This window comes from Parasteatoda tepidariorum, chromosome 5 (assembly GCF_982258835.1).
Source record: "Parasteatoda tepidariorum strain Cologne lab strain chromosome 5, Ptep-v5.0, whole genome shotgun sequence".
NCBI classification, from domain to species: Eukaryota; Metazoa; Arthropoda; class Arachnida; order Araneae; family Theridiidae; genus Parasteatoda; species Parasteatoda tepidariorum.
This window is the reverse complement of record NC_141759.1, coordinates 98,325,142-98,351,692: the sequence shown is the minus strand read 5'-3', so window position 1 is coordinate 98,351,692 and position 26,551 is coordinate 98,325,142. Positions and strand designations below refer to the sequence as shown.

Sequence of the window (26,551 nt, the reverse complement as noted above, 5' to 3'; positions counted from 1 at the left end):
TACATGGAAAAAAAGACATTTTGTTGTTAATATTTTTACAATTCATAAGATTGTTATGGTCAATAATGAAGTAATTGAAGTGGAGAATAATAAAATAAATACAGATATAGTAAACGTGACTTTATGCCTAATTTTTCCAAGTCAATAAATAAAATAAAACCAGCATATAAACAGATGTAGAAAAATGATTAATTTCTATCGCTGCTAAGTTCTTAATGTTTTCTTTTAAAATCAGAAGAGGGTTCTACTCTAGCTAGCTAGTCCTTGAAAATTCTAAAGCAGTTCTTTTCCAGCGATCTTCTCACTCTTTTCTCTTAAGTTTTATTTAATACTCCAATTTTTATGCCTATATATATTTTTTTTTCATAGTTTATTTTAACTACATTAAAGGCTATGCCCCCTTCTATTCATTACTCACCAATCCTTAGAGTTTCACAATTTAATTTCTACAAAAAAATTAAAAATTTAAACAAAGGCACGTTTAAATAAAATATCAGAAAATAAATTTTCATAAATATGACGAATGGCCAAGAGTGAAACTCTATGAAAGGTCACAGCAACCTCCCATCTTGCAGTAGCAAAACATGAGAATTTTTCTAAAGCATTTTCAAATTTTCTTTGACCATAGTCGAACCAAAAATGGGATAATACACCTTCCAATTAAACTTATTTTCTTCCAGGTCATTTCTGTATCATTTTCTTCCAGGATCTCGTTTTGCAGTCATGTCTTGAAGAATGTGACATTACAATTCAAAAGAAATCAACAACAGCTGAAATTAAAATATATTTAAGAATTAGTAAAAGAATTCACCAAACATTTAAAATAATTTATTAAAAATATTATTATCAAAGCTACATTGCTTTGAATATTACAAGTAGCTATACATGCTTTAGTAAATAATAAAAATAATTGATAGCAAATAACAGTTATAAATAAAACAAAAGAACTTCATAAAGCATATAAAAGCAATTGCGTTTTGTCTGTAATAAGGGATTGTTTTAAATAATAATCACACAAGTAAAATTCATTTCAACACGATTTAAGCAATATTTTAAATAAGCAGTCTAGAATAACAAACTTGATCTTCCACCCCTGAGTGCAGGATGAGGGTAAACTTTGAAATCATAATTATGAACTCCTATTTTTCTTTATTTCATGATTCTCAAAAAAAATTTACTCTTATGTTTTTGTTTTACCCTTATCTATAGGTTTATTTATTTTGCTTTATAGATGACGTTGTAGGGGAGAAATTTATATACATTATAGGTACCAACTGCTTAAAATGAATTGTTGAGTTAATTGAACAAGAAGGATATCCATATTTAAAAATTGCTATGTTCTGATCAAATTGATAGTAAGTTGGAAATATTAGACACCGAACTTTTTCAACTATTAAGTTTTATCAATACACAAAAATCAAACGACTTTTTTAACTATTCAAAAACGAAATCGGTTTAAAATTTTTAGTGAATCTCATTTCTCTAAAGCATCCAAATTTTCTTTGATTCCAAAACAACTGAACCGATTAAACTTTTTTGTGACATTAAGAACTAAGAATTTGGCAACGGAATTAAATAAATTATTGTTATGACAGGTTGCTCTATTCTTTAATTTCAATTCTTTTGCAAGTCTCTAATTTAGTCAGGTTACTTACGTCTGAAAGAGAGGGGTAGTGTCTGATTAATCTTATTTAATATTTCTATTGCAGAATCCATCAGAGTTTAGACATCAATAACAGCATTTAAAGAACAAGACAATCACAGGATATTACATCACAACATTTAATAGTTAGTCACAGCACAGATTTTTTAAAATTTATTTTCTTTGCATATGACATAAATGAGCTCACGGCCAACTGCTTGATCGGCGGGTGCACTGCCTACGGTAGAAACTAGTTGCAGAACTGTGGTGAACAATAATTTTGTACAAAATAAGAGGTAAACAGCAGAGCAACAATTTTGTGCTTTAGTATAAATAACTAAAGTTTATTTAAAAATGATAAAAGATTTCGCTTTTGTAAGAGATAATAAGTCTGTGTATAGTTCATTTTGTAAATATACATCTTTAACCTTAGCTGATAATTGTCTTTGCCAGGTCCTGTGAATGTGCCATTTACATAGCAAATGTGGAACCTTTTCAAAAATCGTATTGAATGGATCAGCTGTAACTTTATTATTAGTCATTATACAATTACAATTTAGGTTTGGAATTTTAGATTTAAAAGAAAGAAATACTTAATGGTTTCTGCATCTAAACTGCTAGTAATAAAATGTGCAACTGGATAACTATGTCCAAACTCTGTAACTGAAGTTTATCTAAAAATATGATAAATATTTGTGTTATGAATTAAGCTAAAGAGAGTTTACTACATCATCAAGTAAAATTTAAATAGAACATTAAACAAGAAACCCCATATTTCTTTTAGACTGCTCTTATACCTCACAACTTACAAACTTAATTCTTTATTCTGATCTTTTAGAACAGACACATTTACAGACTGATGGCAGAAATAACTAACTTTTTAAAAAATTAATATAAGCAACTAACTTTCTGATACAAGAACAATGTTAACCTTAAAGGAGAAAAAATAAATCTTCAAAAAATAACTAAAGCATCACACCAATATTAACAAAAATATGGTTTAATAACACAAGCCTGTGAAATGGATGTAATTAAATTCAATTTTAATTAAATTGTTATTGCAGAAATTGTTATTGTTAGAAATTGATCAACTTGTGTTAAAGTTTTTAAAATTTTGCAGTATGATCTACAGATTTAGTTTTTAGCCAAGTTATAGAAATAAGCATCTGTACATTGTTTCTAGATTATATTATTGAAGTGTGTTTGTGCTTTTATTTTTATTTGTTAATTTGTAAATCACTCTAGTTTTCAGAGGTAAATTACGTGCATGTTAACTAAAGACTATAATACTTAAGTAGTTTTATACAGTATTTTAATCCGAGTTCTTATTTAACCCAAACAGCCAACACTCAATATAAGGACTCTTGCTGACTTAAACAGAGCATTTAAATTATAGTATAGTGAGGTAACGTGCATAAAATAACGGTTCTAAAAATTTAATTGTTAATAATTCTTGCCAGGTAGATAAATTTTTTTCTGTAATTTAAAAAATAGATAAAATACTTCTCTTTAAATACTTCCTTGAGGAATGAAAACATTTAATTTCAAATGCTATTATGGAAAGTTCATTTCAGTAAATTGTATATTTAAATATACAATTTACTGTGTTTTGATTAAGAAACAAAAAAATTTTTCTTGTTAAATTTCAAAATTAGATACTAAGATTGTCAACAGATGGAATCGATGGTTACAAACACCATTGTTCCAACTGAAAAAGTATTTGCAAGAGTGTCTAAATTAATGTCCTTAAACTTGAGCAGGTTTTGCTACATATGGTAGTCATTTAGAAAACATTTCCTTCTGTTGTCTTTTAATATTATCAGAACTTTTAATCAATTATGTGCAACTAATTTTGAAACTAAAAAATTACCTAGTTTCTTAAGAACAGTAGCAAAGCATCTAATTCTATCACCTTCATTTTTTCTTTAGTTAATATTACAAATTCTAGGTCATTTTTCTGACAGAATGGGCAATAAAATAACATTGCATGCATCAAATAGCAAATGGGACTTTCGTATCTTACATTTTAATGAAGAGGTCTATGCAATAGGGAGGCCTACAAAAAAGAATGTAAGCTATTTATAAAAACGCAAATGAAATAAGATAAGTCATTCTATGATATTGCTTTTGAAAATAAAAAATAAACATAATAGCAAATAAAGCTAATTACTAATAATTACTTCATTTAAATTATTTTAAAATAGAGTCGTTTAAAATCATACCAAGAATTGACTTCACGGAAACAATCTTCAACTTGATTGATGATTAGTACCACTGACTCGACCAAATTAGTATACACCTCTGAGTAGTAATATTAAACATCAAGTGGTGTGCCCTCTATACCTAGATAAATATAATTATGAAAAAAAATTAGAGACAATAACTAAAAACACACAAAATTCACTGAATTGGTTAAGTAAGAACATTTTAAAAAAGTGTAATGTCATTAATTTTGAAACTTTACAAGAAACTTGATTTATGAGTATTTTACAAGATGAAGTTTTAAATAAATTTTATCTAAAACTGATTTTGCCAGCGAAGTGTTACACAATGATTCAAGATGCAACAAGTTTTCAACTCTGATAAAACTAGTGCTTTTTATATATATATATATTTTATTCTGGGAATTCAAGGCTGAAAACACACCATTGAATCATAATTAGATTTATATTTCAAAGGAGGAGTTATTTTTAGAGTCTTGTCCCTCTTTTACTTCCATATTAGGAAGCATTAATTGATTTTTCACAATGCGTAGAGTTACAAGGTATGTACGAATGGAATCTAATGACATCAAAATCTGTAAGTATTTAATATGAGACCGATGGTTTTCGCATGTCTCTTGCTGAATAATGTGTTCCAATAAACATCTGCCTGAACCATCCGGAGTTTTGTCAACCCCCTCCCTTGTGGAGAGTGGATGTGAAATGTTATAGCCACCAGCCTACCTTTAAATAAACCTTTTGATAACTTATTATGGCTTATGACTGCATTATTAAAAAAAAATACAACAATGATAACAGGGATGTAGCCCTGTTATTTTATATATATATATATATATATATATATATATATATATATATATATATATATATATATATATATATATATTATTTCTTAGGGAAAATTTCACTTCGTAATTCAACCTTTTTGATTTAAGCTTAAAAACTATTTTTTATCACAATCAGGCTGAGTTATGAGAGCGAATGCAAAATATATGCTTAGTGTGACAAAATGATCGATGCACAAAAAGTAAGTGACAGTACAATAGACTACACATAAATATTTTTGAAAATTAAAAAGAATAAAACAATTTCAGTACTTAAAAAATTAATAAAAATAAGAATCAAGGAGAAAAAATGTTTTAAGAAATTAAAAAGAATGCATGAAGAAGGATTTTAAGAAATAAGAACTTTAAAAAAAATGAGCCCCACACCAGACTCCAAAGAATGGAAATTAGTACTTGATAATAATACTGTATTTTTCACTGAGGAACCAAAGTATTAAACTCAGACATGATAAATGTTATGGTATTTTTATTTATTTATAAGATAGACAAATGATTCCTAAAAGAAGAAATTATCTGAATTTTCTTCAATGTTTTTTTTTTAGTGCTTAATTTTTTTTTCTTTTTGTATATAAAAAATAAATAAAAGACTTACAGACAAAAGAAACATTAAAGCAAACAGATTCCCCCTTTACTTAACTAAGCGCGGCTTTAAAAAAAAGAAGAAAAAAAAGACATCAAAGTTTGTAAAATCTATAGCAAAAACTGAAAAAAGATTAATGATAAAAACCTCAAGTATTTACTACAAAATCGCACAAATCGAGCAGGTCAAAAAGAAATTAATCAAATGTATGTTTCAAGATTCACATATTATAATTAATAATACTGTACTAAAAATATTGAGATTTTAAAAATATTCAAAATTTAGCACTGGCAACTGCTGAAAAATTGATAGAAAAACAACAATAGAATTATCGTATCAGATTATTAATATTCAGTTGCGCAATTTGAATTTTCTGTATCATAGTAATATCTGTATTTCAAGATATTATGTGAAAATCAACAGCAATAACTGCAAAAAAAAACGTAAATCAAGTCTGCGAAAAATCAATTACACAAATAAATATGTGATTAGAATTTCTCGCTTCTTAATAATATTGTATGAAAATATCACGATTTAAAAAATCATGACGATATCAAGTAGCAAAAACTGTAAAAATCTCAACTGAAAAAAACAGTAGTATCCTCGAAAAACAAACGATAATAATAAATACATAAATTGAATTTTGAGGGTCATAATAATATTGGATATTTTAAAAACCATGAGAAAATCAGTTGCAGTAACTGCGAAAGAAAAAATAAAACATCGAAATCAGGAATTAAAATGATATCCAGCGGGTTGAAATCTCCATTTACAGTTATCATACAAAAAATTCAATCTAATTGTAGCTAAATAAAAAACGAGAGCAAATATATAATATTGATTAAATAATTCCTTTATTACAAATCGAAATTTATTACTCATTCAAAAATAAAGTTTAAAAGGAATGAAAAAAAAACACAATTTTTTTTCTAGAGAACGGTAATTTAAATGTTAACTATTTCAAAATTACTTTGAAGATCATTAACTTAAATATTTTTCTATTCGCCTCCGTGGTTCATTAATTTTAACCGAAGTTATTACAGATACAAGATAAGAGTTAGTTATTACAGATATAAAGCATAAAAATTCAAGCAAATCTGCTGAAAAAAAGTTCTTTTGGATCTTATTAAGTACTCAAAAAGAAAAAAAGAGGGTGCTTGTAAATGAGGTATAAATTTCATGTTAACGAGATTTTGTGTAAGTGGTGAAATTTAAATTTTTGATTGGAGAAATTCCGAGAAAATTCTGTTGAAATATAAATTATTGATTTACGAAAGTCCGTGAATCAATAATCTTGCGATTCGCGGAATTCTGCAAATTAACAGAAGAAACACATGCCTGATAAGAACAAAAATTCCCAATAATCAACTTTAAAATGAATTTTAAAAATCTAATTAAATAAGTCAAATATATTAAAAAAATAATAGTAGATAAATAAAAAGGATTCTACCCATACATTATTAGCCCTTACTGTTTACATTCAAAATTGCAATGAATTTATCTTTAAGAAAAACATACCTTTGGCATCTCCAAGACTAGAAAATATAGAGTTGATTTTACAAAGAATATTTTCTGTAAGTTCGCGAGATTTTGCTATCATTGGAAAACTATTCCAATTATACACCAATTCCTAAAAGAAACAATATATAGCTTTAAGGAGATATTACAAGCTAAAAAATTATAATGTTATGAATAAATGTTAAAATAATTTATAGTGTACTGAATAAAACAGTTTAACACATTTGATCAGCAATATATATATATATATATATATATATATATATATATATATATATATATATATATATATAACAATTGCATTCTAGAAATTAAAAATGCAATTTGAATATTTAGTAAAAATGGCAGCTCTAGACACATTAGTTACCCATAAGATTTCTTTTTGTGTGTAATGCAGATTTTTGTTAAACATTTTTAAATAAAAAAAATTACAATAATAAAAACAAATTCTGCACAAAAAAATATCAAATTTAATTTAACAAAAAATAGCTCAAAAATTATATTGATCCACCGGGGGAAAGATTAGGTAAGAAGCAATTGTCCTTAATTAAGACAAATAACCTATTAAAAATACACATAAAGCATTTAAAAAATTTAGTCAAATAATGTTTTTTTTCTGAAAAAATTCCCCCCAAAAGTTTTTTTTTACGTAAATGAAATTTTTTTTTGGAAATAACAACTTTGCCATTATCTCATAAAAAATAGAAGTATATTAAATTTAGAAATATTTTCATAATACTCTTTGTTATCTTGTTTTCTCATTTATTACTAAAATAATACTAAACACTTACATTCATTGTGTAAAACATTTACAACAAAAAAATGGATAGTTTTAAATCATATATTGAATAAAAATGGGGTAATTATTTATACTTAATTCATGAATTCATTATACAGTGTAACGTCCCATATCCGGACGTCCCTTTTCCGGAAGGGTCGATTTCCGGGACACTTTTTAACAATCAAAATAAACAAACATTTCTTCATCTTCCCCTCTCCTTTAAAAAAAAAAACGAAGTCTTTTGACAGGTTTTTCCCCTTCTCAGCTTCTAGAGATCTATGCATTGAATCCATAAATCAACAGAAAAGAGAACAGAAGATCTACTAAGACCATGAGGCTCCTCCTCTGGAATGCAGGAAAGGGGAGGGGGAGGTTGTTTTCAAAAGAACACAACTGAGTCCCCTCCCTCCCCCTTCTTTCTTATGCAGCTGGCTAGTAAAAGAGGCATTTCCTGGAACCTTTTTGAATGTTAAAGTGGAGGGGGAATCCCCTTTAGTCACACAAGAAAAAATAAAGAGAACCCAATTAGCATGCCACGCCTTTATGCTTGATTGATAGCCAATGATGGGAGAGAAAATAAGAATTTGTCTCTACCCCGCCCTCAACTTGAATGACAAGTAAGGAGGAAAAAAACTTTTCTTCTCCACCTACCCACCTTATTGAATGACGGGAATTTCCCCTTCTTGCTTGAATCCTTCTAGTTCAAAATGGTGGAGAGAGCAATTAATATTTTCATAACTGGGAATTTTTTTCGTTTTCTATATTTATTTTTAGAATAGCAATAATTATTTTTTTTTCTAATATTTTATTTATGATTGATTAGATATCATTCTAATACTAAAACATTATTGCCCGAAAAATAATGTTTATTTATTTTCTGCTTCTCAGATTCAGATCATTTTAAGCTTTGTTTACCTTGGAGGTCAATTATACGGAAAAATCAAATATACGGACTTCGGAAAGTCCCGCCGATTCCGGATACGCGACTTTCCACTGTAATAAATAATACAGATCTCAGTGAGCAATGAAGTGAACTCAGTGAACTGATGTGTCAAAATAATTACTGTTTTTTGAAATAAATTTCCCTTCAAAGTATAGAATTTTTTCTCTAGATACATCAAAAATAAATTTGAAAGCTAATTTAGATCATAGTTTAAAAAGTCTTTATTAACAAATTTCCTAACATAAATTTCTTCTCCTTCAATTTTTTAAAGTTGCAACACCCAATATTTTCTTTGTGTTTCTCATGGCCAATCATAAAAAATGAATCATATGACTAGAATAAAAATTGCAATTTAAATATTGTTTTAAAATCACTGAAGTTTGAAGTAAATATTTCCTTAATTATAACTTATCTTTAAAAATTATTCTTACATTTAAATTATAATTATATTTTGTTAAAAAAGTCATCAACACAAAAATTGTAGTTGGGTATAAAATTAGGCAGGTGAAAAACTGAAAACTTTAGCCAAAACATCATCTTCTTCACGCATAAATAAGCACCAAATTCACAAAATACAGAATATGAAACTTCTCATTGAAAAACAAATTATGAAAACAATTTTAGAAACTAACAAGCAGTAGGTAATAAAAATTTAAAAGAAAAAACTAATTACAAAGCTTAAGAGCACAGATTCTTTTCTTTTCAAAAAAATAAGTGATATAATTCAAAGATGATATGAAAAACTTGTGATACCTATGATATACTAACAAAACTCATGATATACTAAAAATTTAGAAATGCAATAAATATTACTTTTAATATTTATTTATGTTTAGAAATAAAAACTTGCTACTAAACGAAATTTGAAAATATTTACAGCATTTAGATAAAGAACTTAGTTTAAAAGAAAGAATGTGTGTAAAATATTCAATTTACAAATTTTTTAACAACAATGAGCTCATTAGTAAATAATCAATTTATATAAAAAAATTGATATCAAAAATCTTAATTTAAATAATGATAGTAGAGAATAAAGATAGTAGAACTTATAAAATGTAAACTTTTTAAAATTGTTTGATATTTCAAGAATGTAACAAAAAATAATTAAAGTTTAATTAGGCTAAACTTAAAAGTTTAAAAATAATGTTTGTAAACAGAAAATTATTTTAACTTAGGCAAATATACTTTCAAAGAAATTCATTATACTACACTTAATTTTAAAATATTTAATTTTCACTTTTTTCTTAAACAATCAATTTCCTTTTTAAAAACAAAATAATTTGATATTTTTTGAAAGGTACCAAATATTTAAAAAAAAAATTAGATTATAACTAAAGTAATAATAAATAAGCTTTCACTAAATAAAAAAAGCTTTATCTAAATCTAATTCAATGAAATCTTAACAATTACAGTTACAATTAATAACTAACAAATTTAAATTTTGATATTTCAATTTGATTTTAACAAAAACATTAAATTTATCAAATATGGTATAATTAAAATAAAAGCTAAAAATAAACGTAAGATAATTGTTACTTTTTTATATAAATTGACATCACATGAAGAATATATATTAAAAAATACTGAAACTGAATACAAACAGACTCATTGAATATTTTTGACTCGTAATTTAAAAGCCAATATAAAGAAATAAAGAGTTTATAACAAAAGAATATGGTTAAATGATATTTGGAAAAAATAATTAAAAAAACTTTGTCAAAGATTATATTCGTTTATTTTCAAAAACTTAATATAAAAACTAAAGTTTAATTTCTTTCAATAGTTTTCTTTTTTCAAAAAATGAAGTAGAAATAACAAGAGAAATAGTTCACACTACTTCTTGTATATACAAATAATTACTTACAATTATTTATTTTTTATTAATTATTTTGATTTATTATTAAATTATAAATACAAATATCAGGTGTATCAGATATTAATATCATCATGTGTATCAGATATTGGTTTTGGATTTACCAATTAAAAAAATGTTTTAAGTCATTAAACTTACCAATGCTGGAACAATCAGATGACCTTTCTGGAACACAAACTTGACAGATTTTCATACTACATACTTTTCTAAAGGTATAGATTTACCAGCTAATCGTTGTTTTAAGCTTGGAACTTTCCTAAAACAGCACATAAAATAAACTGCTTAATATTTTTAAAATTCAAGAGTAATAATTTAAATGCTACGTTGCAGAAAAAAAGAGCTAAAGTTCCAAAATGAGATAAAATTATATTACTTTAAAAACTTATGATCATAAGAAGTTTTCCGCAATGATATTTAAATATAGTCTTGTTTTATAAGCAAGACCTTTAATGGAAATTAAGAATAACCTAACATAGAATGGAAATTAACAAAGCAATTAACATAAGCACTTATTTTTGTAACTGCCTAAATAATTGCTTCATAATACATATTTCAGTTGTTAAACAATAGCCCTAACCAACTTAAATAATAGTGTTTTTAAATTTTACTATCAATTATAAATTGTTGAGGACCACATAATCAATGATGAACTAGTAAGGGTGTGACGAAATAAACAACATTGCAAGTACATAAAATATACACAATAGTTGTAATTTACTTTTCCTCAAACTTCTTTTATTTATAACACAGCTACAAAGGTATAATTGGAAGGCATATCAGCCTGGTAATTTATGAACATAAAAAACAAACAGAAAAGAATTGAATTCTAAAAATATTTTAATGTTTTTTTCAGTTTAAATTTTTAAAATGCGTTAAGTCATTATTTGAAATTTTAACAAGCAATATTTGAGAACAAAAATTGTTTTTTAAATAAAAAAAAGATCATCAGAATCATGCTTCTCTAAATTACTTATGTCATTAAGAGTGTCCTAAGAACCTGTTTTTATAATCAGAAAACATTTTTAATCATTTTAACATTTTAACATTTTTAATTACGTTTGTATAGTTAGAAAATTTTTTGTAATTTTTTAATTCCTTAAAAAAATAAAGATTAAGTAGTTTCAAAGAAATTTAAAAATATTATTCATTTATTATATAAAGATATTTAAGAAACTATGTAAGATGCAAGAATTCTAAATAGATTACATTTACAGATAAAGACAAGAATTTCTATAATCATTACTAAAATAAATCTTACTCCATTTCTGAAATAGCACCTTGCAATTCTGTATTTCCTTCTTCCACCATCATAAAGAGAATTGAAGCATGAACATAAGTATAAACCGCCGGAGACCACTCTAATCTCAATATATCAGAGCATTTTGCTGCTTCTTTCCAATCACATTTAAAGCTAATCAAAATATAATAAAGTTTGTCATATAAACAATGTATGTTCACAATTATAAAAGCAAGAAGGTAATTAATTCTTAATAATACTAGTGGCACCCTAGCAATTCCCAATAAAAAAGATAATGAAATTTTTTACACTCTTGCTGAACATTAATAGACAGTTGATATGTGTCAATGGCCTAGATACCCAAAATGTAATTTTCAGTACAAGATGATAAATACTATCTATTTTTAATTATTTATCATCTATAATTATGTGAATAACAATAAGCTTAATTAATTAAAAAATCTCAACTTCTAAAAGCAAGGAATACAAATATTAATAAAAATGATATAATGAAAAAATAATCATTAAAATGCATATTATTAAAAGTAACAACTAAAAGGAGAGTTATTTTAATAGGACATAATTATTATTCACATCAGTAACTAAGAGTTGATAGAAAATAAAAGAAAAACTCGATATATCAGCAAAGCTGTCACTTATGTTTTTGCTTGTCTTCAACTTTGAGATAAAAGACTAAATTAAAACTTTGTTTTTTCAAAACTTTGTTCAATTTTAGGCAAGAAGGAAAAATAGCTGATAGTAAAAATATGATTATTGATATAATCATTTGCTTGGGATTTTTCCTTAGTTCATGTTATCCTCTAAAATGTAGTGCACTTAAGAATTCTAAATTATATAGATTTAATGTTGCAGTATCAATTTATGCAAAGTAACAGAATTGCTCAAATTTGGAAGAATGGGTTATATATTTAATATTTTAGATTGCATCAAAAGAACAGTAAATAACAGTAAATAGCCAATTTTTCAAAGTCTTTGCCAAATGCAAATCTTAAATTTTCATGATTCATTTTTTTTTTCTCACAGAAAATTATTTTACGATAATTTGTTATAACCTTATATTATTTGGACCCAATTCTAATTGGTTATGTTGCGCATCCCCAAAAATTACCGCAATTGAATAAAAATATTGATTTGCTTAGAAAAATTCATTTTGAGGATCGAGTTAAATATAAAATTTTCTTTCCAGTGGAAAAATAATTTGGCAAAACACAATTTAATTCATCAAATTCACGATTTTATCGGATTTGGCGAGGTGGCAAATACTTAGCACAGGCCCTGCATGGGTTGAAGAGCAATGGTGAGCAGGGTATGCAAACCCCTTGTTAATTAATAAAAACTTTTGCAAAATATAGAGCTGAGCATTAGCTACCTATCACCCTTTTAGTTTTTTAAATTTAACTAAAACACTTTAGCCTAAAAGTTGATTGGTTAAAACTATTGAATTAAAACATTATTAAAAATGAAAATTGTTCAATAAAACACGAATAAAAATGAAATAGTTAGAGCTCAGTCTATTGTAATTTTCAAAGAAATTAAGAACATCTAATTATCAATTGAATTTTTCTTCAAAATGCACAAATTTATAAACAAAGATATAGTATATGACTAAAATTAAAAATATTTTTGTATTCTTAAAAAAGATTCATGGGCAGAGATAATGCATTCATTATCAATGCATGAAGAATTTCAAAAAATATTTCTAAAAATTTTAAGGGATTCATGCCTTTGGTAAGTTTATTCACAATGACTTCATAAACAGAGAGAAAGTAATAATAATAAATGAATAAATAGTATTAGCATGCTAATTTTAGTTTGAATCTCGATATTTACTAATCAGGAAGGACTCGCCAGTTATCTTTACGAAAATAGTCCATCCCTAAAACAAAGAAAATAATTTATGCGAACGGTCAAACAAATTAAAAATAAAAATATGAGAATGATTTGAAATGAAAATTTTAGTTAAAAAAAGTTAAATTATGAAGACATAAAAAAGTAGAAGAATTTTACATTAGTTTTGATTTTCTAAACATAAATAAATATAAAACATGAAGAAAAGGGATATAAAAAATTTAGCACCTTTTCTTTACTTATGGAAAGCTAGTTTAAACTAGTCAATGTGTTAAAATAATAGTAACTCTCCAAACATTATTTAGACAAATGATTAATCTCTATGATCAATTATAACTTTCTTTCTTCTACATGCAAGTCGAAAAAGGTTTTCTATCAGCAAGATTGTGCACATTAAAGAAATCTGAACTCATAATCCTCATAAAATAGTTAAAAAATAACAAATTAATGAAAATGCATTGTTTGTTGATAATACGAGGAAGAGTTTAAATAGAAAACAAATGTCAAAAGTAGAAAATAACAGATAGTGAACTATTAAAAAAGGAAATTATTGTGACAATCTAATAGGTATTCAGCAAATAACAAATGAAATCTTATTAGGTCATGCTAAGTATAATAGAATATTAAATAATAAGTTTTAACTTTTGAGAGAGAACAACTAATCAAAAAATGAATTATTTATGTTAATCATACTTTTTATCCAAGGAAGCTCATATTGCGCGAGTTTTAAATTTTTTCAATTATGCTAATATTTTATAATTTTGATCCTAATTCAACAGAGATAGATACATAAATTTGAAGTAATATCCTGTATGTAAAAATTGCTGATGCATTGGTCATTATAAATATACATATGTTTTTCCATAACTAAAAGTAGCACAAAAATAATAAAAAGGTTAAAGTATAAAGCTGTTTCTATCAATACCATAAATACTGCTCTTAGTGCATGGACAGAAAATCACATTCATCACAGCAAACATGAAATTTATTAACAGCAGCAAATTGCCTAAATGCTTATAAACTATGTCTCGATTTTTGCTTCTTATATGCATATGGGTTTATGTTTAAATAGAATCCTAAAACACATTCTAAAATTGAATTAATATCTAAATATTTTATAATCAAAATGTTTTTATCCCTAAAATCTAAATGCTTTCAAAAATTGAAAAATTACATAATAAAATATAATTTTGGTGACAAAAAGTAACACTTACAATCTTTTCACTTCAACTTTTCCGATTACTCTATAATGGCCATAAGGTTCAGGCAAAGAATCTATAAGATACAATAAAATAACACTTTGATAAGTAATAACAGTAATATAGAAAACTTCAGCATGAAAGAAACAGATGGTAACAAAATAGAAGTTAAGAATTCAAAACAAATTTTTCTACTTTGTTTTTTCCATTCGGCAATAGAATTTTTCATATTTATTTTAAATAACTTTCATGGACAACTAGCATTTTGTTATTATCTTTCACAATTGCTAATACCAATAATGATTTTTTTTTCTTTTTTTCCAGAAATAAAGTAATGCAGAAAATCAAAATTTTTGGGTGCTCAAATATCAGGAATAAACATCTATCCTGCATATTCCAGGAAGTTAAGCTTTAACTCTCAGTTAAAATTATAGAATTAGAAAATTTTTATTTCTATATCTTTACATAATTATTTGAACAAACCCTTGTAGACAAAATTTCATACTTCTATGAGAGAGAATGATGAAATTTGAAGAATAAAAGTTGATAAAATGTTATGCTACGATAAAATGTATGATAAATGTTACAATAAAATGCTGTTAGTTTTAAGGACTGGAATTTGAAAAAGAAAAATATCCATATTTATTTTGATAATATTGGCAAAAATCTTGGGTCCTAAATGATTTATTTTCTTAGGGACAGAAGAGAAAGAGAACACTTCAGGACTTGCTAAATGTTGTGCCTAAGACCTTACAAAGTCTAGAGATATTCTGAAATTGAATGTAATAAAACTTTTCATTACAGTAAATGAGTAAAAAAATTGTGAAGTGTACATTGAATGGAACTCTTAGTATAGATATAGGGGCATCAGATATAGTAAAAGACTCTGCCTCCTGTTTTCTAACACTCATCAATCGCTAGGAAAGGGACTCATAAGAGAAAAGTTTTTAATGCTTTGGCTTCGCTAAGGCTCCAACAATTTTAATATATATTTATATGTGATTTTTAATTTCAGATTTGAAACTTTTATTACAAAGAGAAACAAAATAAGCAAATAAATAAAAAATAACGTAATCATCAGCTCACACTTAAAATATAAATTTAATATAATTCCCAGTTCAGATAGTTGTTTATTCTTAAGAAAATAATTGAATCTAATAAACTTTCATTTAGAACTGATCTTAAATCATTAAATTACAAGAATAACTTTTCTACCACAACTTGGGTAACAGACAATGTAGTTACAATGCAGCAGGCCTCTTGAATGTTTGTAGGACACGATGAAATTTCTGAAACATTGATGCATGAGTATGATAGAGCTGTCACTGCTTTGATTCTAACAAAAAGGAGCAGTAGCAAGGAAGCCACTGTTGGCTATAAAATCCCAAGACAGGGGGCCGCATCATAAAAAACATCACACTAGGATCGACCAGTGGTCAATTCCCACTTCCATGTTGAGATCCCTGCATGTGTGGAGATGAAGGAGAATAGATTCGTTCAATACTTTATTTAAAAACAATTCTCTCAATTTTTATCATTATTTTGGAAGAGACACTGGAATGTTCACAAATTCCATCGTGACAGGGGGAACCTCAGATGAAGCATCTGCTCCCCTCTACGCACACTCTAAAATAAATCTATTTCTAATTATATGTAAAAGTGATTAACTTATCTAAATGAATTAGGCTGCATAAATTTAAGTCTAAGCTAAATCTTACTTCGAGCACGATCGACAATGGAATATGCGTCGATCCAGGTATTTGAGCTTGTTAAGGTTTACCTTTACAGTTAAATGGTAGGTACTAGACACAATGGGAAAAGTAATTTAAGAAAATTAGGCAGTGGCCAGAAGGTTGAAACGGGGTGGGTGGGGGTGCTGTGATAGCATTAGCACAATGGGGGAAATTTAGGGCTACAGCTCCAAGGAAAATAAAGCTTAGGAGTGATCTGGCTCCAGCTCTCTACCCAGGAGAATCGCTTCGCCATTCTACACTATTTCTTATACTGTAATCATAATTACAATAAAATACTTTTTGAAGAAAATATCATAAAGGGAAGCATGCTAACTTTACTATAGAACAGTTTAAAGGAAAATAAACAATATTAATAAAATATGAGAAACATAACAACATAGAAACTAGACAATAACTATTTCTGGAGACAATATTAAGGAAGACTCAAACACTTACGAAAAAGGAGTGTCATCAATAGGTCCACAGTAGTAAGAATTATTCCGAGTAACAATTCTTTTCTGCTCCAGATAAAAAAAAAGAACATTAAAATAAGTAACAAAGTAAAAAACCCAAGGAAACAGCAAAATTATTTGTATAATAAACAAAAGTAGTAATAAAGGTAAGAAAAATTCATAAAAATGAATTATATTAAAATCTTAATCGATTGCTAAATAGCAAGATAATTCTAAGATCATATTAGATCACTTCATTATCACAAATTAAAAGAACGCAAAAATTTAATTTTTGAAATCAATTGGGAAAAATAATACATTATTTGTTATCATTATTATCTTTATAAATTTTTTTTAATAATTAAATATGGTTATGAATAATATTTTAATAAAAAAATTCATGTTCACAAAAAATTGTAATTTACTTTAATTTTTTTTCTCCAGCAAGTAAATCTGTGACAGAATAAAATGTAAACAGTTTCTTAGAAATTGCTAAGCAACTAGAAAACTTTAGTTTCGTTCAGATGAGGCGAATTGTAAATAACATTACTTGCATGCATTACAGACGAGACAGTCTCAACCAAACCCTGATACCAGCATTATAACAAAACAAAAAAAAGTTTTCAGAAACTAATGGAGAACTTCCTATAAAATTTAAATATATTTTTTTTCTACCCTCAAAAAAAAAAAAACATACAAGAATCTGTTTAGTTAAGTTATTTGGTATAAAATATATGCAAAGAGCATTAAGAATTTAGAAATGTTTAATATCATGGCCTGAAAATATTTAATTTTAAATAATGTATTCTATATGTCAGTAAATATTGGCCTTATAAATAGGTTTTAAGAAATTCTCAGCGTTTTTACTTATCAAATCTTTTGCTCAAATCAAAAGATTTTGGGATTACTCTCAAAAAGTGAGTTTGAGCTCACTAGTTTGAGTTGAGCTAATTTCAATACACTTGGACTGGCTACATTTTCCCCATAAGAAGTTTTAGTTATTGACATCATCATCATTGGCACGACAGCCCAGGGTGGGACATAGTCTTCTCTAGAAGATTTCTCCGTGTCATTTTTCTTGTCACCAGATCTTACTAGTTCAAAATGCTGATTATTTTAAAATCCCAATGATTGAGTCATTCAAGTTTTGGATGTCCTCTAGCTTTACTAACAACTGGTTTGTGTAAGAATATCTTAGGAGTTGGACTAGTTGCATCTTAACAAATGTGCCCAACAAATCTCATTGTTCAAATTTTATTATATCTATGTCCTCATAAATTATGAAAATTTCTGTAGAAAGTGCCCTCTTTGACTTTGCCAAAAATGGTTTGCAAGATGTTTTTTTTTCCATAGATGGTTAACATAAGCGTCTTTCTTCGGGAGAGTCTAAGTTTCAGATGTATAGATAAGGATTGGGCATCTAATAGTTTTGCACAGGAGTAGTTTTGTATGTCTTTTTACGCATACTGATCTAAGGCCATTTAAACATTTTTAAAGTATTATTTTAATTTCTATTGCTTTATAAAACATAACATTGCTGCATAAAACATCAAGGTGAAATACTACACAAGGGTATCTCAAATTCCTTCCAGTCTTAAGTCATTGTTAAAAGGAAAAGGGTAACTAACAAAAAGGGTTTCTCTGAAATTAAATAAGTTCCATTTTTCTGAGGAAACAATTTGAGCACACCAACAAAAACTGGGGAAAATGTCGAAACTAAGTGAATACAACACTAAAAAAAATCGAGTGACATAAAAAAAAAGTTGCAAAACTTCTCTGGTTACTTGATGTCATAAAAAATTTCAAATTTTATTGACAATTAATTAAGGAGAACTACTTACAAAGCCTTCAATTGGAATTTTTACAGACATTTCCCCCCAACCTATTCTTCTGTCTACCATGTTTTTTCTTATCTGAAACAACATAAAAAGTTCATTAGTAACGGAAACCAGTTTTAAAAGTAATTTTAAAATAAAATAAAATTTCATACTTACTATTAGCAACTGATCTTCAAATTCCTTGGAACAGACATAAAAAATACAAGTTGCAGTTAAAAAGAAAAATAAACAATTGATTATGAACACATACAAAAAGCAATAAATTTGCAAGCATTACAAATTAATAACTGTCAAATCTATCATAAGGATTAGATTACTTCAATGAAAATTCCATGCAAACAAAATGTAATAAATTAAAATATTCAGGGTTTATAGGAAATATAATAATTTTGATGCTATGTCCATAATTACACACATTCTCATACAAAAGTGTTTTATTATGTTCATGGAAATAGAATTCCAACCTCTGCTAAATTTTATAAGTTTAAATTACCAGATCAGTCACTAAAATATTCGATAATGAGTTTTTTTTAAAGTTATAGCAGTTTGAGCACACAGTTTTCTGACACAATTTATAGTAAACGGAAACTGTTTCCAGAGATAAATATACCATTTATTAAATTATATATTAAACTACATAGTATTAAATATACACACACCATCTAATAAAGAAAATCGATGTGTATACAGCACCTAACTCTCAGCAGCTAGATTATTGAGGAAAAATACTACCAGTATTAGTTGAATTATGGATTAAAGTCTCCCATTTCTTCTACAAGCAATGCAAAACAAGATTTTCAAACAAAAAGTCTTTAATGAAGGAGTAGTGGTGAGTTTCAAGTCAATATTTCAAAATAGCAAGTTTGATAGTGAAGAATAACTTTAGATGTAACATGAAAATAAAAAGTTTTGTCCTTTTTCATTAAATTTTACAGAATTACACAAGTTAAAAATGTACAGAAATATAAGTCACAATTAAGGGCCAGCACTGGATACAAGGCGACTAAATACAACAAATGGTGAATAAAAAATTGCCTGTCAGTTGCAACCGAATTGGCACTTTTTCGTCCAAAATGCACCCGCGTGCATTAGCAAGCAGGTTATGATTTTTTTTTAACAAACATAGAATTATTCTGAATATTTTTTATATTCGAAAAATTACTTTATTGCAGCCTTATTTTTTAATTTTTTTCTTCATTTTAGATATGAACACTGCAGCGTTTACCATATTTTGGGAAATGACTTAAATTATTAATAACAACACCTTTTTTAAATTGCTTAAAATTTTCATTTTTTGAAAAAACATAAACATGTTTAAAAAAATGGCTACGGTTGAAAATACATTGGCTAGTATCGAATTTTCTTAATTTTTTCCAATAACTCACAGCATTATTGCGTCTTCACTCTGAAATTTTTATGGGTTTTTACAAATTCCTAAATACAAGTCAAATTAAAGTTGCAAACCAGAAAATAATTTTAACAAAGAAGATCAGACTGAATATGGAGTTTAATAATACAAGACAAAACACTGTGGCAAATTTAAGCAATTAAACTAAGACTGTAAAAAAAAAAAAAAAAAAAAAAAAAAAAAAAAAAAAAAAAGAGAAAGACTACTGATGTATTTCAAAACAGAGGGAGTAATTTATATAAAGCTACTTAAAAGTATAACTTTGTTTTGACAAAAAATAATCATATGAGTTGGCTATGTTAATAAGATTGAAATTTTCAAGGATATTAACACAGAGAACAAAAAATAGGAAAGAATAACTTACATACAAACCGGAATTTGTGTCAACTAATTCAACTTCTGTTAGGTCGACATTTCTGTATCCTGGCTTAAGTAACTCTTGAAACTATAAGAAAATATTTCATATCATCCCAGAATAGTACAAAAGATTGCATTTCAATCCAATGCTTCAATTAAAAAAAATTATTAAGGTCTTGGCATACTAAAACTGTACTAATGAACCAATTACATTTTTAAGGCAATTAATTTCTCAATTACTTCATTAGAAAAAAATTGTTTATATTACTTTCTTTAGTAAAATTATTTTTATACAAAGTACTATCTGAAATACAGTAAACATAATATGCACTGCAATAAAATCTATATATTGCATTGCAATGTATTTTACTTTATTTTTTTTCTTCAAAACTACTAAAATAATGGTTATTAAGATGCTTCTCGCACAATGGACGCTTAATTATTTTGTTTTACGTAGATTTTACTTTGGATAAACGAGAGCTCGACGTGTATGTGTGTAAAATGTTTTTGACTTCTTAATTAGTTCCAGAGATATGGTGAAATATTCAAAACATCAAATTAATATTAAGGGACCAAATTCTAAACCACACTCCTTTCTTAATCATTGAAACCATTTTTCAAGATTTCAGCTTGCCCCATATTTTGAGTGCCAAGAATTCCAATGAGCTGTAAAAAGTTATAGTTTAATCAAAGAAAGTATATTTTTGTGTGTTTGATTTAAATTTTAAGGAAATTGACAAGCATTTCAGCGTATTTAAAGTTAGTTCCTCAAATCATTAAGATTGCATTGTAGCATACCTGCCAACATTGGAGAAATAAAATAACGGAGATTTTACTAGTGACATTTTTTTAGGCTACAAGTAAAGTTTTGATACATCAAGCATAATCATGTAAGTCAAAATTGGAAATAATATAAGCACTTACATTTAACGAAGTAAAAAATAAGTAAATAAATCTTAATCTAAAGAAGATCTTTTTAAATCATGATTTATAATTACTTAAACTATTAACACTCAACATACTGCATTACTGGCAATAGCACCATCTGTTGAGGACTAAGAAGTATTTTTGACATCAGCGGATATTTTATCGCCATTTCTTCAACAAAAAAAATTTCTTCAACATATATGGAGAAACTTGGATATGGAAAATTATACGGGTAAAAAGGAGATAGTCATAAAATACAGGAGCCTTCGTTAAAAAAACAGGAGACTTGGCAGGCATGTTGTAGTACACGAAACTCAGATCAAAAGTTATTAAAGCGTTCCATTTTCTTATTTTGCTACCGTATATCATATGTTTTATTATGAGCATATCTAATTCCAGAATTTAAAAAAAAAAAAAGACTACTAAAGGAATTAATATAGATAACATATATGCAAGTTCGAAACTATATTGTCAAATCTCAAAAAAAGTAAAAATTGGTCGAAAAATAAATCATAAAAACAATAAATAGGAAATATAAAGCTAATCTATAAGAGACAAAAGTTTTTTTCTCCTTCAAAAATTTTAACTCTCATTCCTATTTAGATTAGTGCCTATAATATAATAATTATTACAGTGCCTAATATGAGGAGGTAATACACAGTTTGCTTAATGTGTAAAATAATAAAGAACAAAGAAAGGAGAGAACAGTAATTTGAAGGATGTTGAAAAGTGCTATATTTACAAAATTTGAAATCAATAAATTGTTGATTGAGAAATGATTCGAGTTGTTTAAGATATGAATGAAAAATTCTGTGCAACATTTTCTTTTAAAGTAATAGAAGAAATTATTCAATGAGACAAAAGAAATTACATTAAAATTTAGAAAAAGTTATAGGAAATGAATTTAATTTAAGAAATAAGTGCTGATATTAGTTCAAAACATTTTAATAAACAAGTGATATTAAGTAGCATTGAAAAAAATTAACCAATGGTCTAAGCTCTGGATGAAAAAGTACATGCTCATTATTTGTAATTGCAAATGAATAAGCATTGACTCCAATCTAAAAAAAAAAGAAAAAATATTTTTATGCACATAATACAAACTTTTAACAATACATGAAATACGACACACACTGCAACCACCATATGAAATTATAAATAACAAGTGTCTAAAAAAAGCAACGTAAAATTTTTTAACATAGGTTTGAAACTTAGTTCTTGCCCCTACAATTTCTTAAATAAATGTAATAAAAATAATTGCATATGTTACTTTGCGATAGTAAAATTAAGATAATTTTAAATATAAATCTTAAGATATTAGTAAAACTGTTTTAGTTAATAAGGGGATGTGTGTGTGTTTTTATGGCAAGCAAATTATTATGTTTTTAAAATTTGAAACTTTATTTAAAGTCAAACAGGAAAATACAGATATTTTTTTTTCTTAAATTTACAGGATAGTTAAAGACATCAAATTTCAAACATGTAGTAGAAGTAGAATGAGTCACACACTCAACATTATCTACCACAAAAATAATTTCAAGCATACAAAGTAGATTAAAATTTTTTTTTGTAGAAGATTCATTCAAAAAATTTAATTTTGCTGATAATTGGATTTCTAAGATAGTTTCAACTTCTTTTCAAATGTACAGTTTTGAATAGTATACATTGTAAAAACTGTAAGGTAACTTTATTGACCCTATGACAGTTAGAAATAGAAAAAGAAAGTCACATAATGACTTGTAGTTTGTTCTGCATTGTGAAATTAGAAAATAAACAGTGAAGTGGTGTACAGGACAGAACTTGCAAAGCAAATAGTAAATATTGCAGAAGTGAATAACTTGATTAAGTATATTCTTCCATTAATGCATAAAAATTTCTTAAACACATAGTGAATATTTTAATGCTCTAAAATAAATTCTCTTAAAAAAATATGATTAAGAAGATTTGATTGTCAAAAATAATAAACAGCAATTATTAATAACAGCCGTTTTCCATACTCTAATATTTTCCTTAATCTTCTAAGAAAAAAAAAACCTCACTTAATATCAAGTACTAAAAATTCCACATAAGAAGAAAAATGCAATCTTACTGCCATGATTATCAAAACTAAAAAATAACTAGAAAAAAGTTATATGAACAGAACCAATTCTGCGATTGGTCAAAATTTGCTTCAGCGCATTAAATATTATCGCACTGAGTGATCGATATAAAAGACATTCTGAATAAAAAAAAATGCAGAGTTCAGAATCAGTTGCAATTAGTATCATGGTGATATTGACCTTTTTTTTCCTTCAAAACCTTTTTTTCATGCAAAACTAATGCTAGCCTTTAAAACTTGAATCAAGTTTTATCAGAAAATGAGAACCCTATGCACTTTTAATAAATTTTGATTCTTAGTAATTCATTGTAATTTTGATACGAAAAACTGTTTCTATGTGAAAAAATAGCTTCTTGGCTGAAAAATGTTGAATTAAAAAAAAAAGCATAAATAAAATAAAAACGCAATAAATGAAACTATATAAGGGCAATAATTCAAAGCAATAGTGTTTTTCAGGTTCAATAGCTAAACTTGAAAACTTTTGGTAAAAAAAAATTAGGAAAAAATGAATTATTAAAAATCAGTACATACTTTAAAAACATACTGATTTAAACAATGTTAAAAAATTATTTATATTTAATTTACTATACTGTAAAAAGAAAATCAAGTTTAAAGCTGATTTGATTTTTTTGACACAAATAATTATACTAATGTATATAGAGTGAATATGAAAGATACCTTATAAGCTCTTGTTAATTTAGTAATTTCCCTGATAGGAACATCAGTACCAGCCACTCCCAATAAACTAGCAGACTTGATCTAAGAGAAAGTTTATTTCAACTCACAGAGAAATAATAAAAAAACTCTTACAAAGAATAAAGAAGGGAAATATGCTGCAAGTTTCACAGTTTGCAACGTTAGGCCAGTATACTTACATTTCGTTTATCAAATACTGGAGTGGCAACTGTAGTCATTAATTGAAGAGGCTGAAAAGAGCAACACTTCATTAGAATTATAAACTTATTTACATAAAAATAACCTAGCTTTTTTATTACAGAGATTAATGGCACTACTTTTCGATTTGTTAAATAAAGATTATTGAAAAAAAAACCAAATCAAATTTCGTGGAAGATTCATGGTATGCAAAAATAAATAAATACAATAAAAGACTTAGATAATGCAATAATAATAAAATAAAATCCTTATTAAAGCAGCTGATTATTAACAAAAATTCATGCTGTGATATGCATGGCATGTTAAACAAAAGATTCTTTTTTCATTTGTTTTAGTTTGTTGTTTGATGTTATCTACTTTCGCTTTCTTATACTATTTTATACATTCTATCCAAGGCTATGCATTCAACAAAATGAGAATTAAAATTAAGAAAAAAACTCAGAATGTAAAAGAAGACATTATAAACAAAGAGCCTAGATGACTAAATACATCAAATTGTATGGAATTCATTAAAACAGGTGTTCATTTTCAGATTTTTTTTGCAGTAATTTAATAATTCGGATGATGAGCAAAATACACCATTGCAGTACTTTAGACTAATTGCTACAAACTCAATAGTTACGTACAAAGTTAAAAAAAGTATAGCGCAAGCTTTAATGATGTTTGGAATTTTAATATATTTAGTATATTATTTTAAGAAATAATAAACATGACATTGATGTTTTTGATTTCAAAAATTAATCATTTTTATAATAATTTTGTAATATTATAATTTCCTGTCTAAGAGCTTTGTCAATCACATTGAAAACTCTTAAAAATAAAATATGACACAGTAGAACCTCAATCCAATGTCCCCCCATGTATCGTCTTGTTTGAACAGTTTTATCCCAAATGCTATTCTTATAATGTTAATAATATCAGTTTTTGTTATGAAACAGACAGATTCCCATATCTTTTTTTCAGAAATTTTACAACACTAAAAAAAATATCAATAAGAAAGAAAAAAAAGAAGTAATTTCTGATGATACCGATGGAGAAGAAGATAAGGATTTGTTACAGTTTGGGAAAAACGCCTCAATAATCACGCTTGATGTTTATGAATTCATTTCATAAAAATGGTGACATTTGTGGAGTTGTCAGCTTGAAAAATGGTTGCAGAAGCTGAAAAAGTGCAAAGTGATACTGATGAGAATGAAATGGAACCACAACCACTGCCAACATTTGCGAAATGCTTTCAAAATAATGAGAGACTTTCCATAGCCACACGGAAATACAGAAGAAGAAGAACAATCTGTCGAAAATGTCAAAAGTTAGTTATTGTTAGAGGAGTGTTGTTTTCAATGAAATAGTTCCAAATATTTTAAATAAATATATAAATCAGTTATTCTTCTTTCCTATGCATCTTAAATATTTTTGCAGCAAGTAAATTTCAATTAAAATTTTAATACTTATTTCAAATTTATTGATTTTCCAGTCTATTATTTCTTTACAACTTTTTATGTGTTTTCAGGTCATTATTTAATATTTTTGTTGACCTGCATTCGCCACTTTCCCGTATCTATACATTGTAATGAATTATTATACGGGAAACGAGCAATCGAGGTTCTACTGTACACGCTACTAGCAATGTATGAAATTCGGTATTTTACATAATACCTAGAATTGCCCCACAAAGAATGAAATGATTACACATTATTTTACATAATATTCAGGCATTCTCTGGCATGTACAAGTATTCTATAGAACGTTTTATCTTCAAAGAGATATAGAATGGTTTACCTTTAAAGAGGTATTGCAATGCTTTCTATCAAGTGGTGGAGAGGTGTTAGAGGGTATATATCTATTTTTATCTATCCAAAACTGATGAAATCGATACAAAAATGCTAAATGATTTAAAACTGTATCACGAAGAAATAGTGATATGCAGCAGCTTAAAAAAACTTCACATCTTTATTTTCAATTAGATAAATATAAAACAAAGGTATATATTAAATGCTATTTTGTTGTTGTTATAATTATGTTAAGTTTAAATAAATATCAATGTGCATAGTTATTATAGATAATTTAATTATTTTATCTCAAATCCAATTAATGCCATCAATTATTCCAAACAATTAATGGCCTTAGCCTTCGTT

General features: G+C 26.6%; 1 long non-coding RNA gene and 1 pseudogene across 2 annotated transcripts in view; both read right to left on the bottom strand.

Moving 5' to 3' along the window:
* Positions 1-203: 203 nt before the first annotated feature.
* On the bottom strand, positions 204-10,892 carry LOC147809896 (uncharacterized). The gene is made up of 4 exons (XR_015433552.1): positions 10,543-10,892; positions 6,808-6,919; positions 3,865-3,985; positions 204-770 (listed from the first exon to the last, which is right to left on the bottom strand). It is a non-coding gene; the product is annotated as an uncharacterized LOC147809896 (long non-coding RNA).
* A 782-nt stretch (positions 10,893-11,674) lies between these two features.
* LOC147809895 (voltage-dependent calcium channel subunit alpha-2/delta-3-like) overlaps positions 11,675-26,551 on the bottom strand; it is a 54,482-nt pseudogene continuing 39,605 nt past the window's right edge. Inside the window, exons 16-25 of the transcript XR_015433546.1 lie at positions 24,398-24,448; positions 24,201-24,281; positions 22,411-22,485; positions 20,505-20,585; positions 18,889-18,912; positions 18,736-18,807; positions 16,899-16,960; positions 14,725-14,785; positions 13,493-13,538; positions 11,675-11,815 (exon numbers count right to left, since the gene is read on the bottom strand). The product of XR_015433546.1 is annotated as a voltage-dependent calcium channel subunit alpha-2/delta-3-like (transcript). The remainder of the gene's footprint in view (positions 11,816-13,492; positions 13,539-14,724; positions 14,786-16,898; positions 16,961-18,735; positions 18,808-18,888; positions 18,913-20,504; positions 20,586-22,410; positions 22,486-24,200; positions 24,282-24,397; positions 24,449-26,551) is intronic.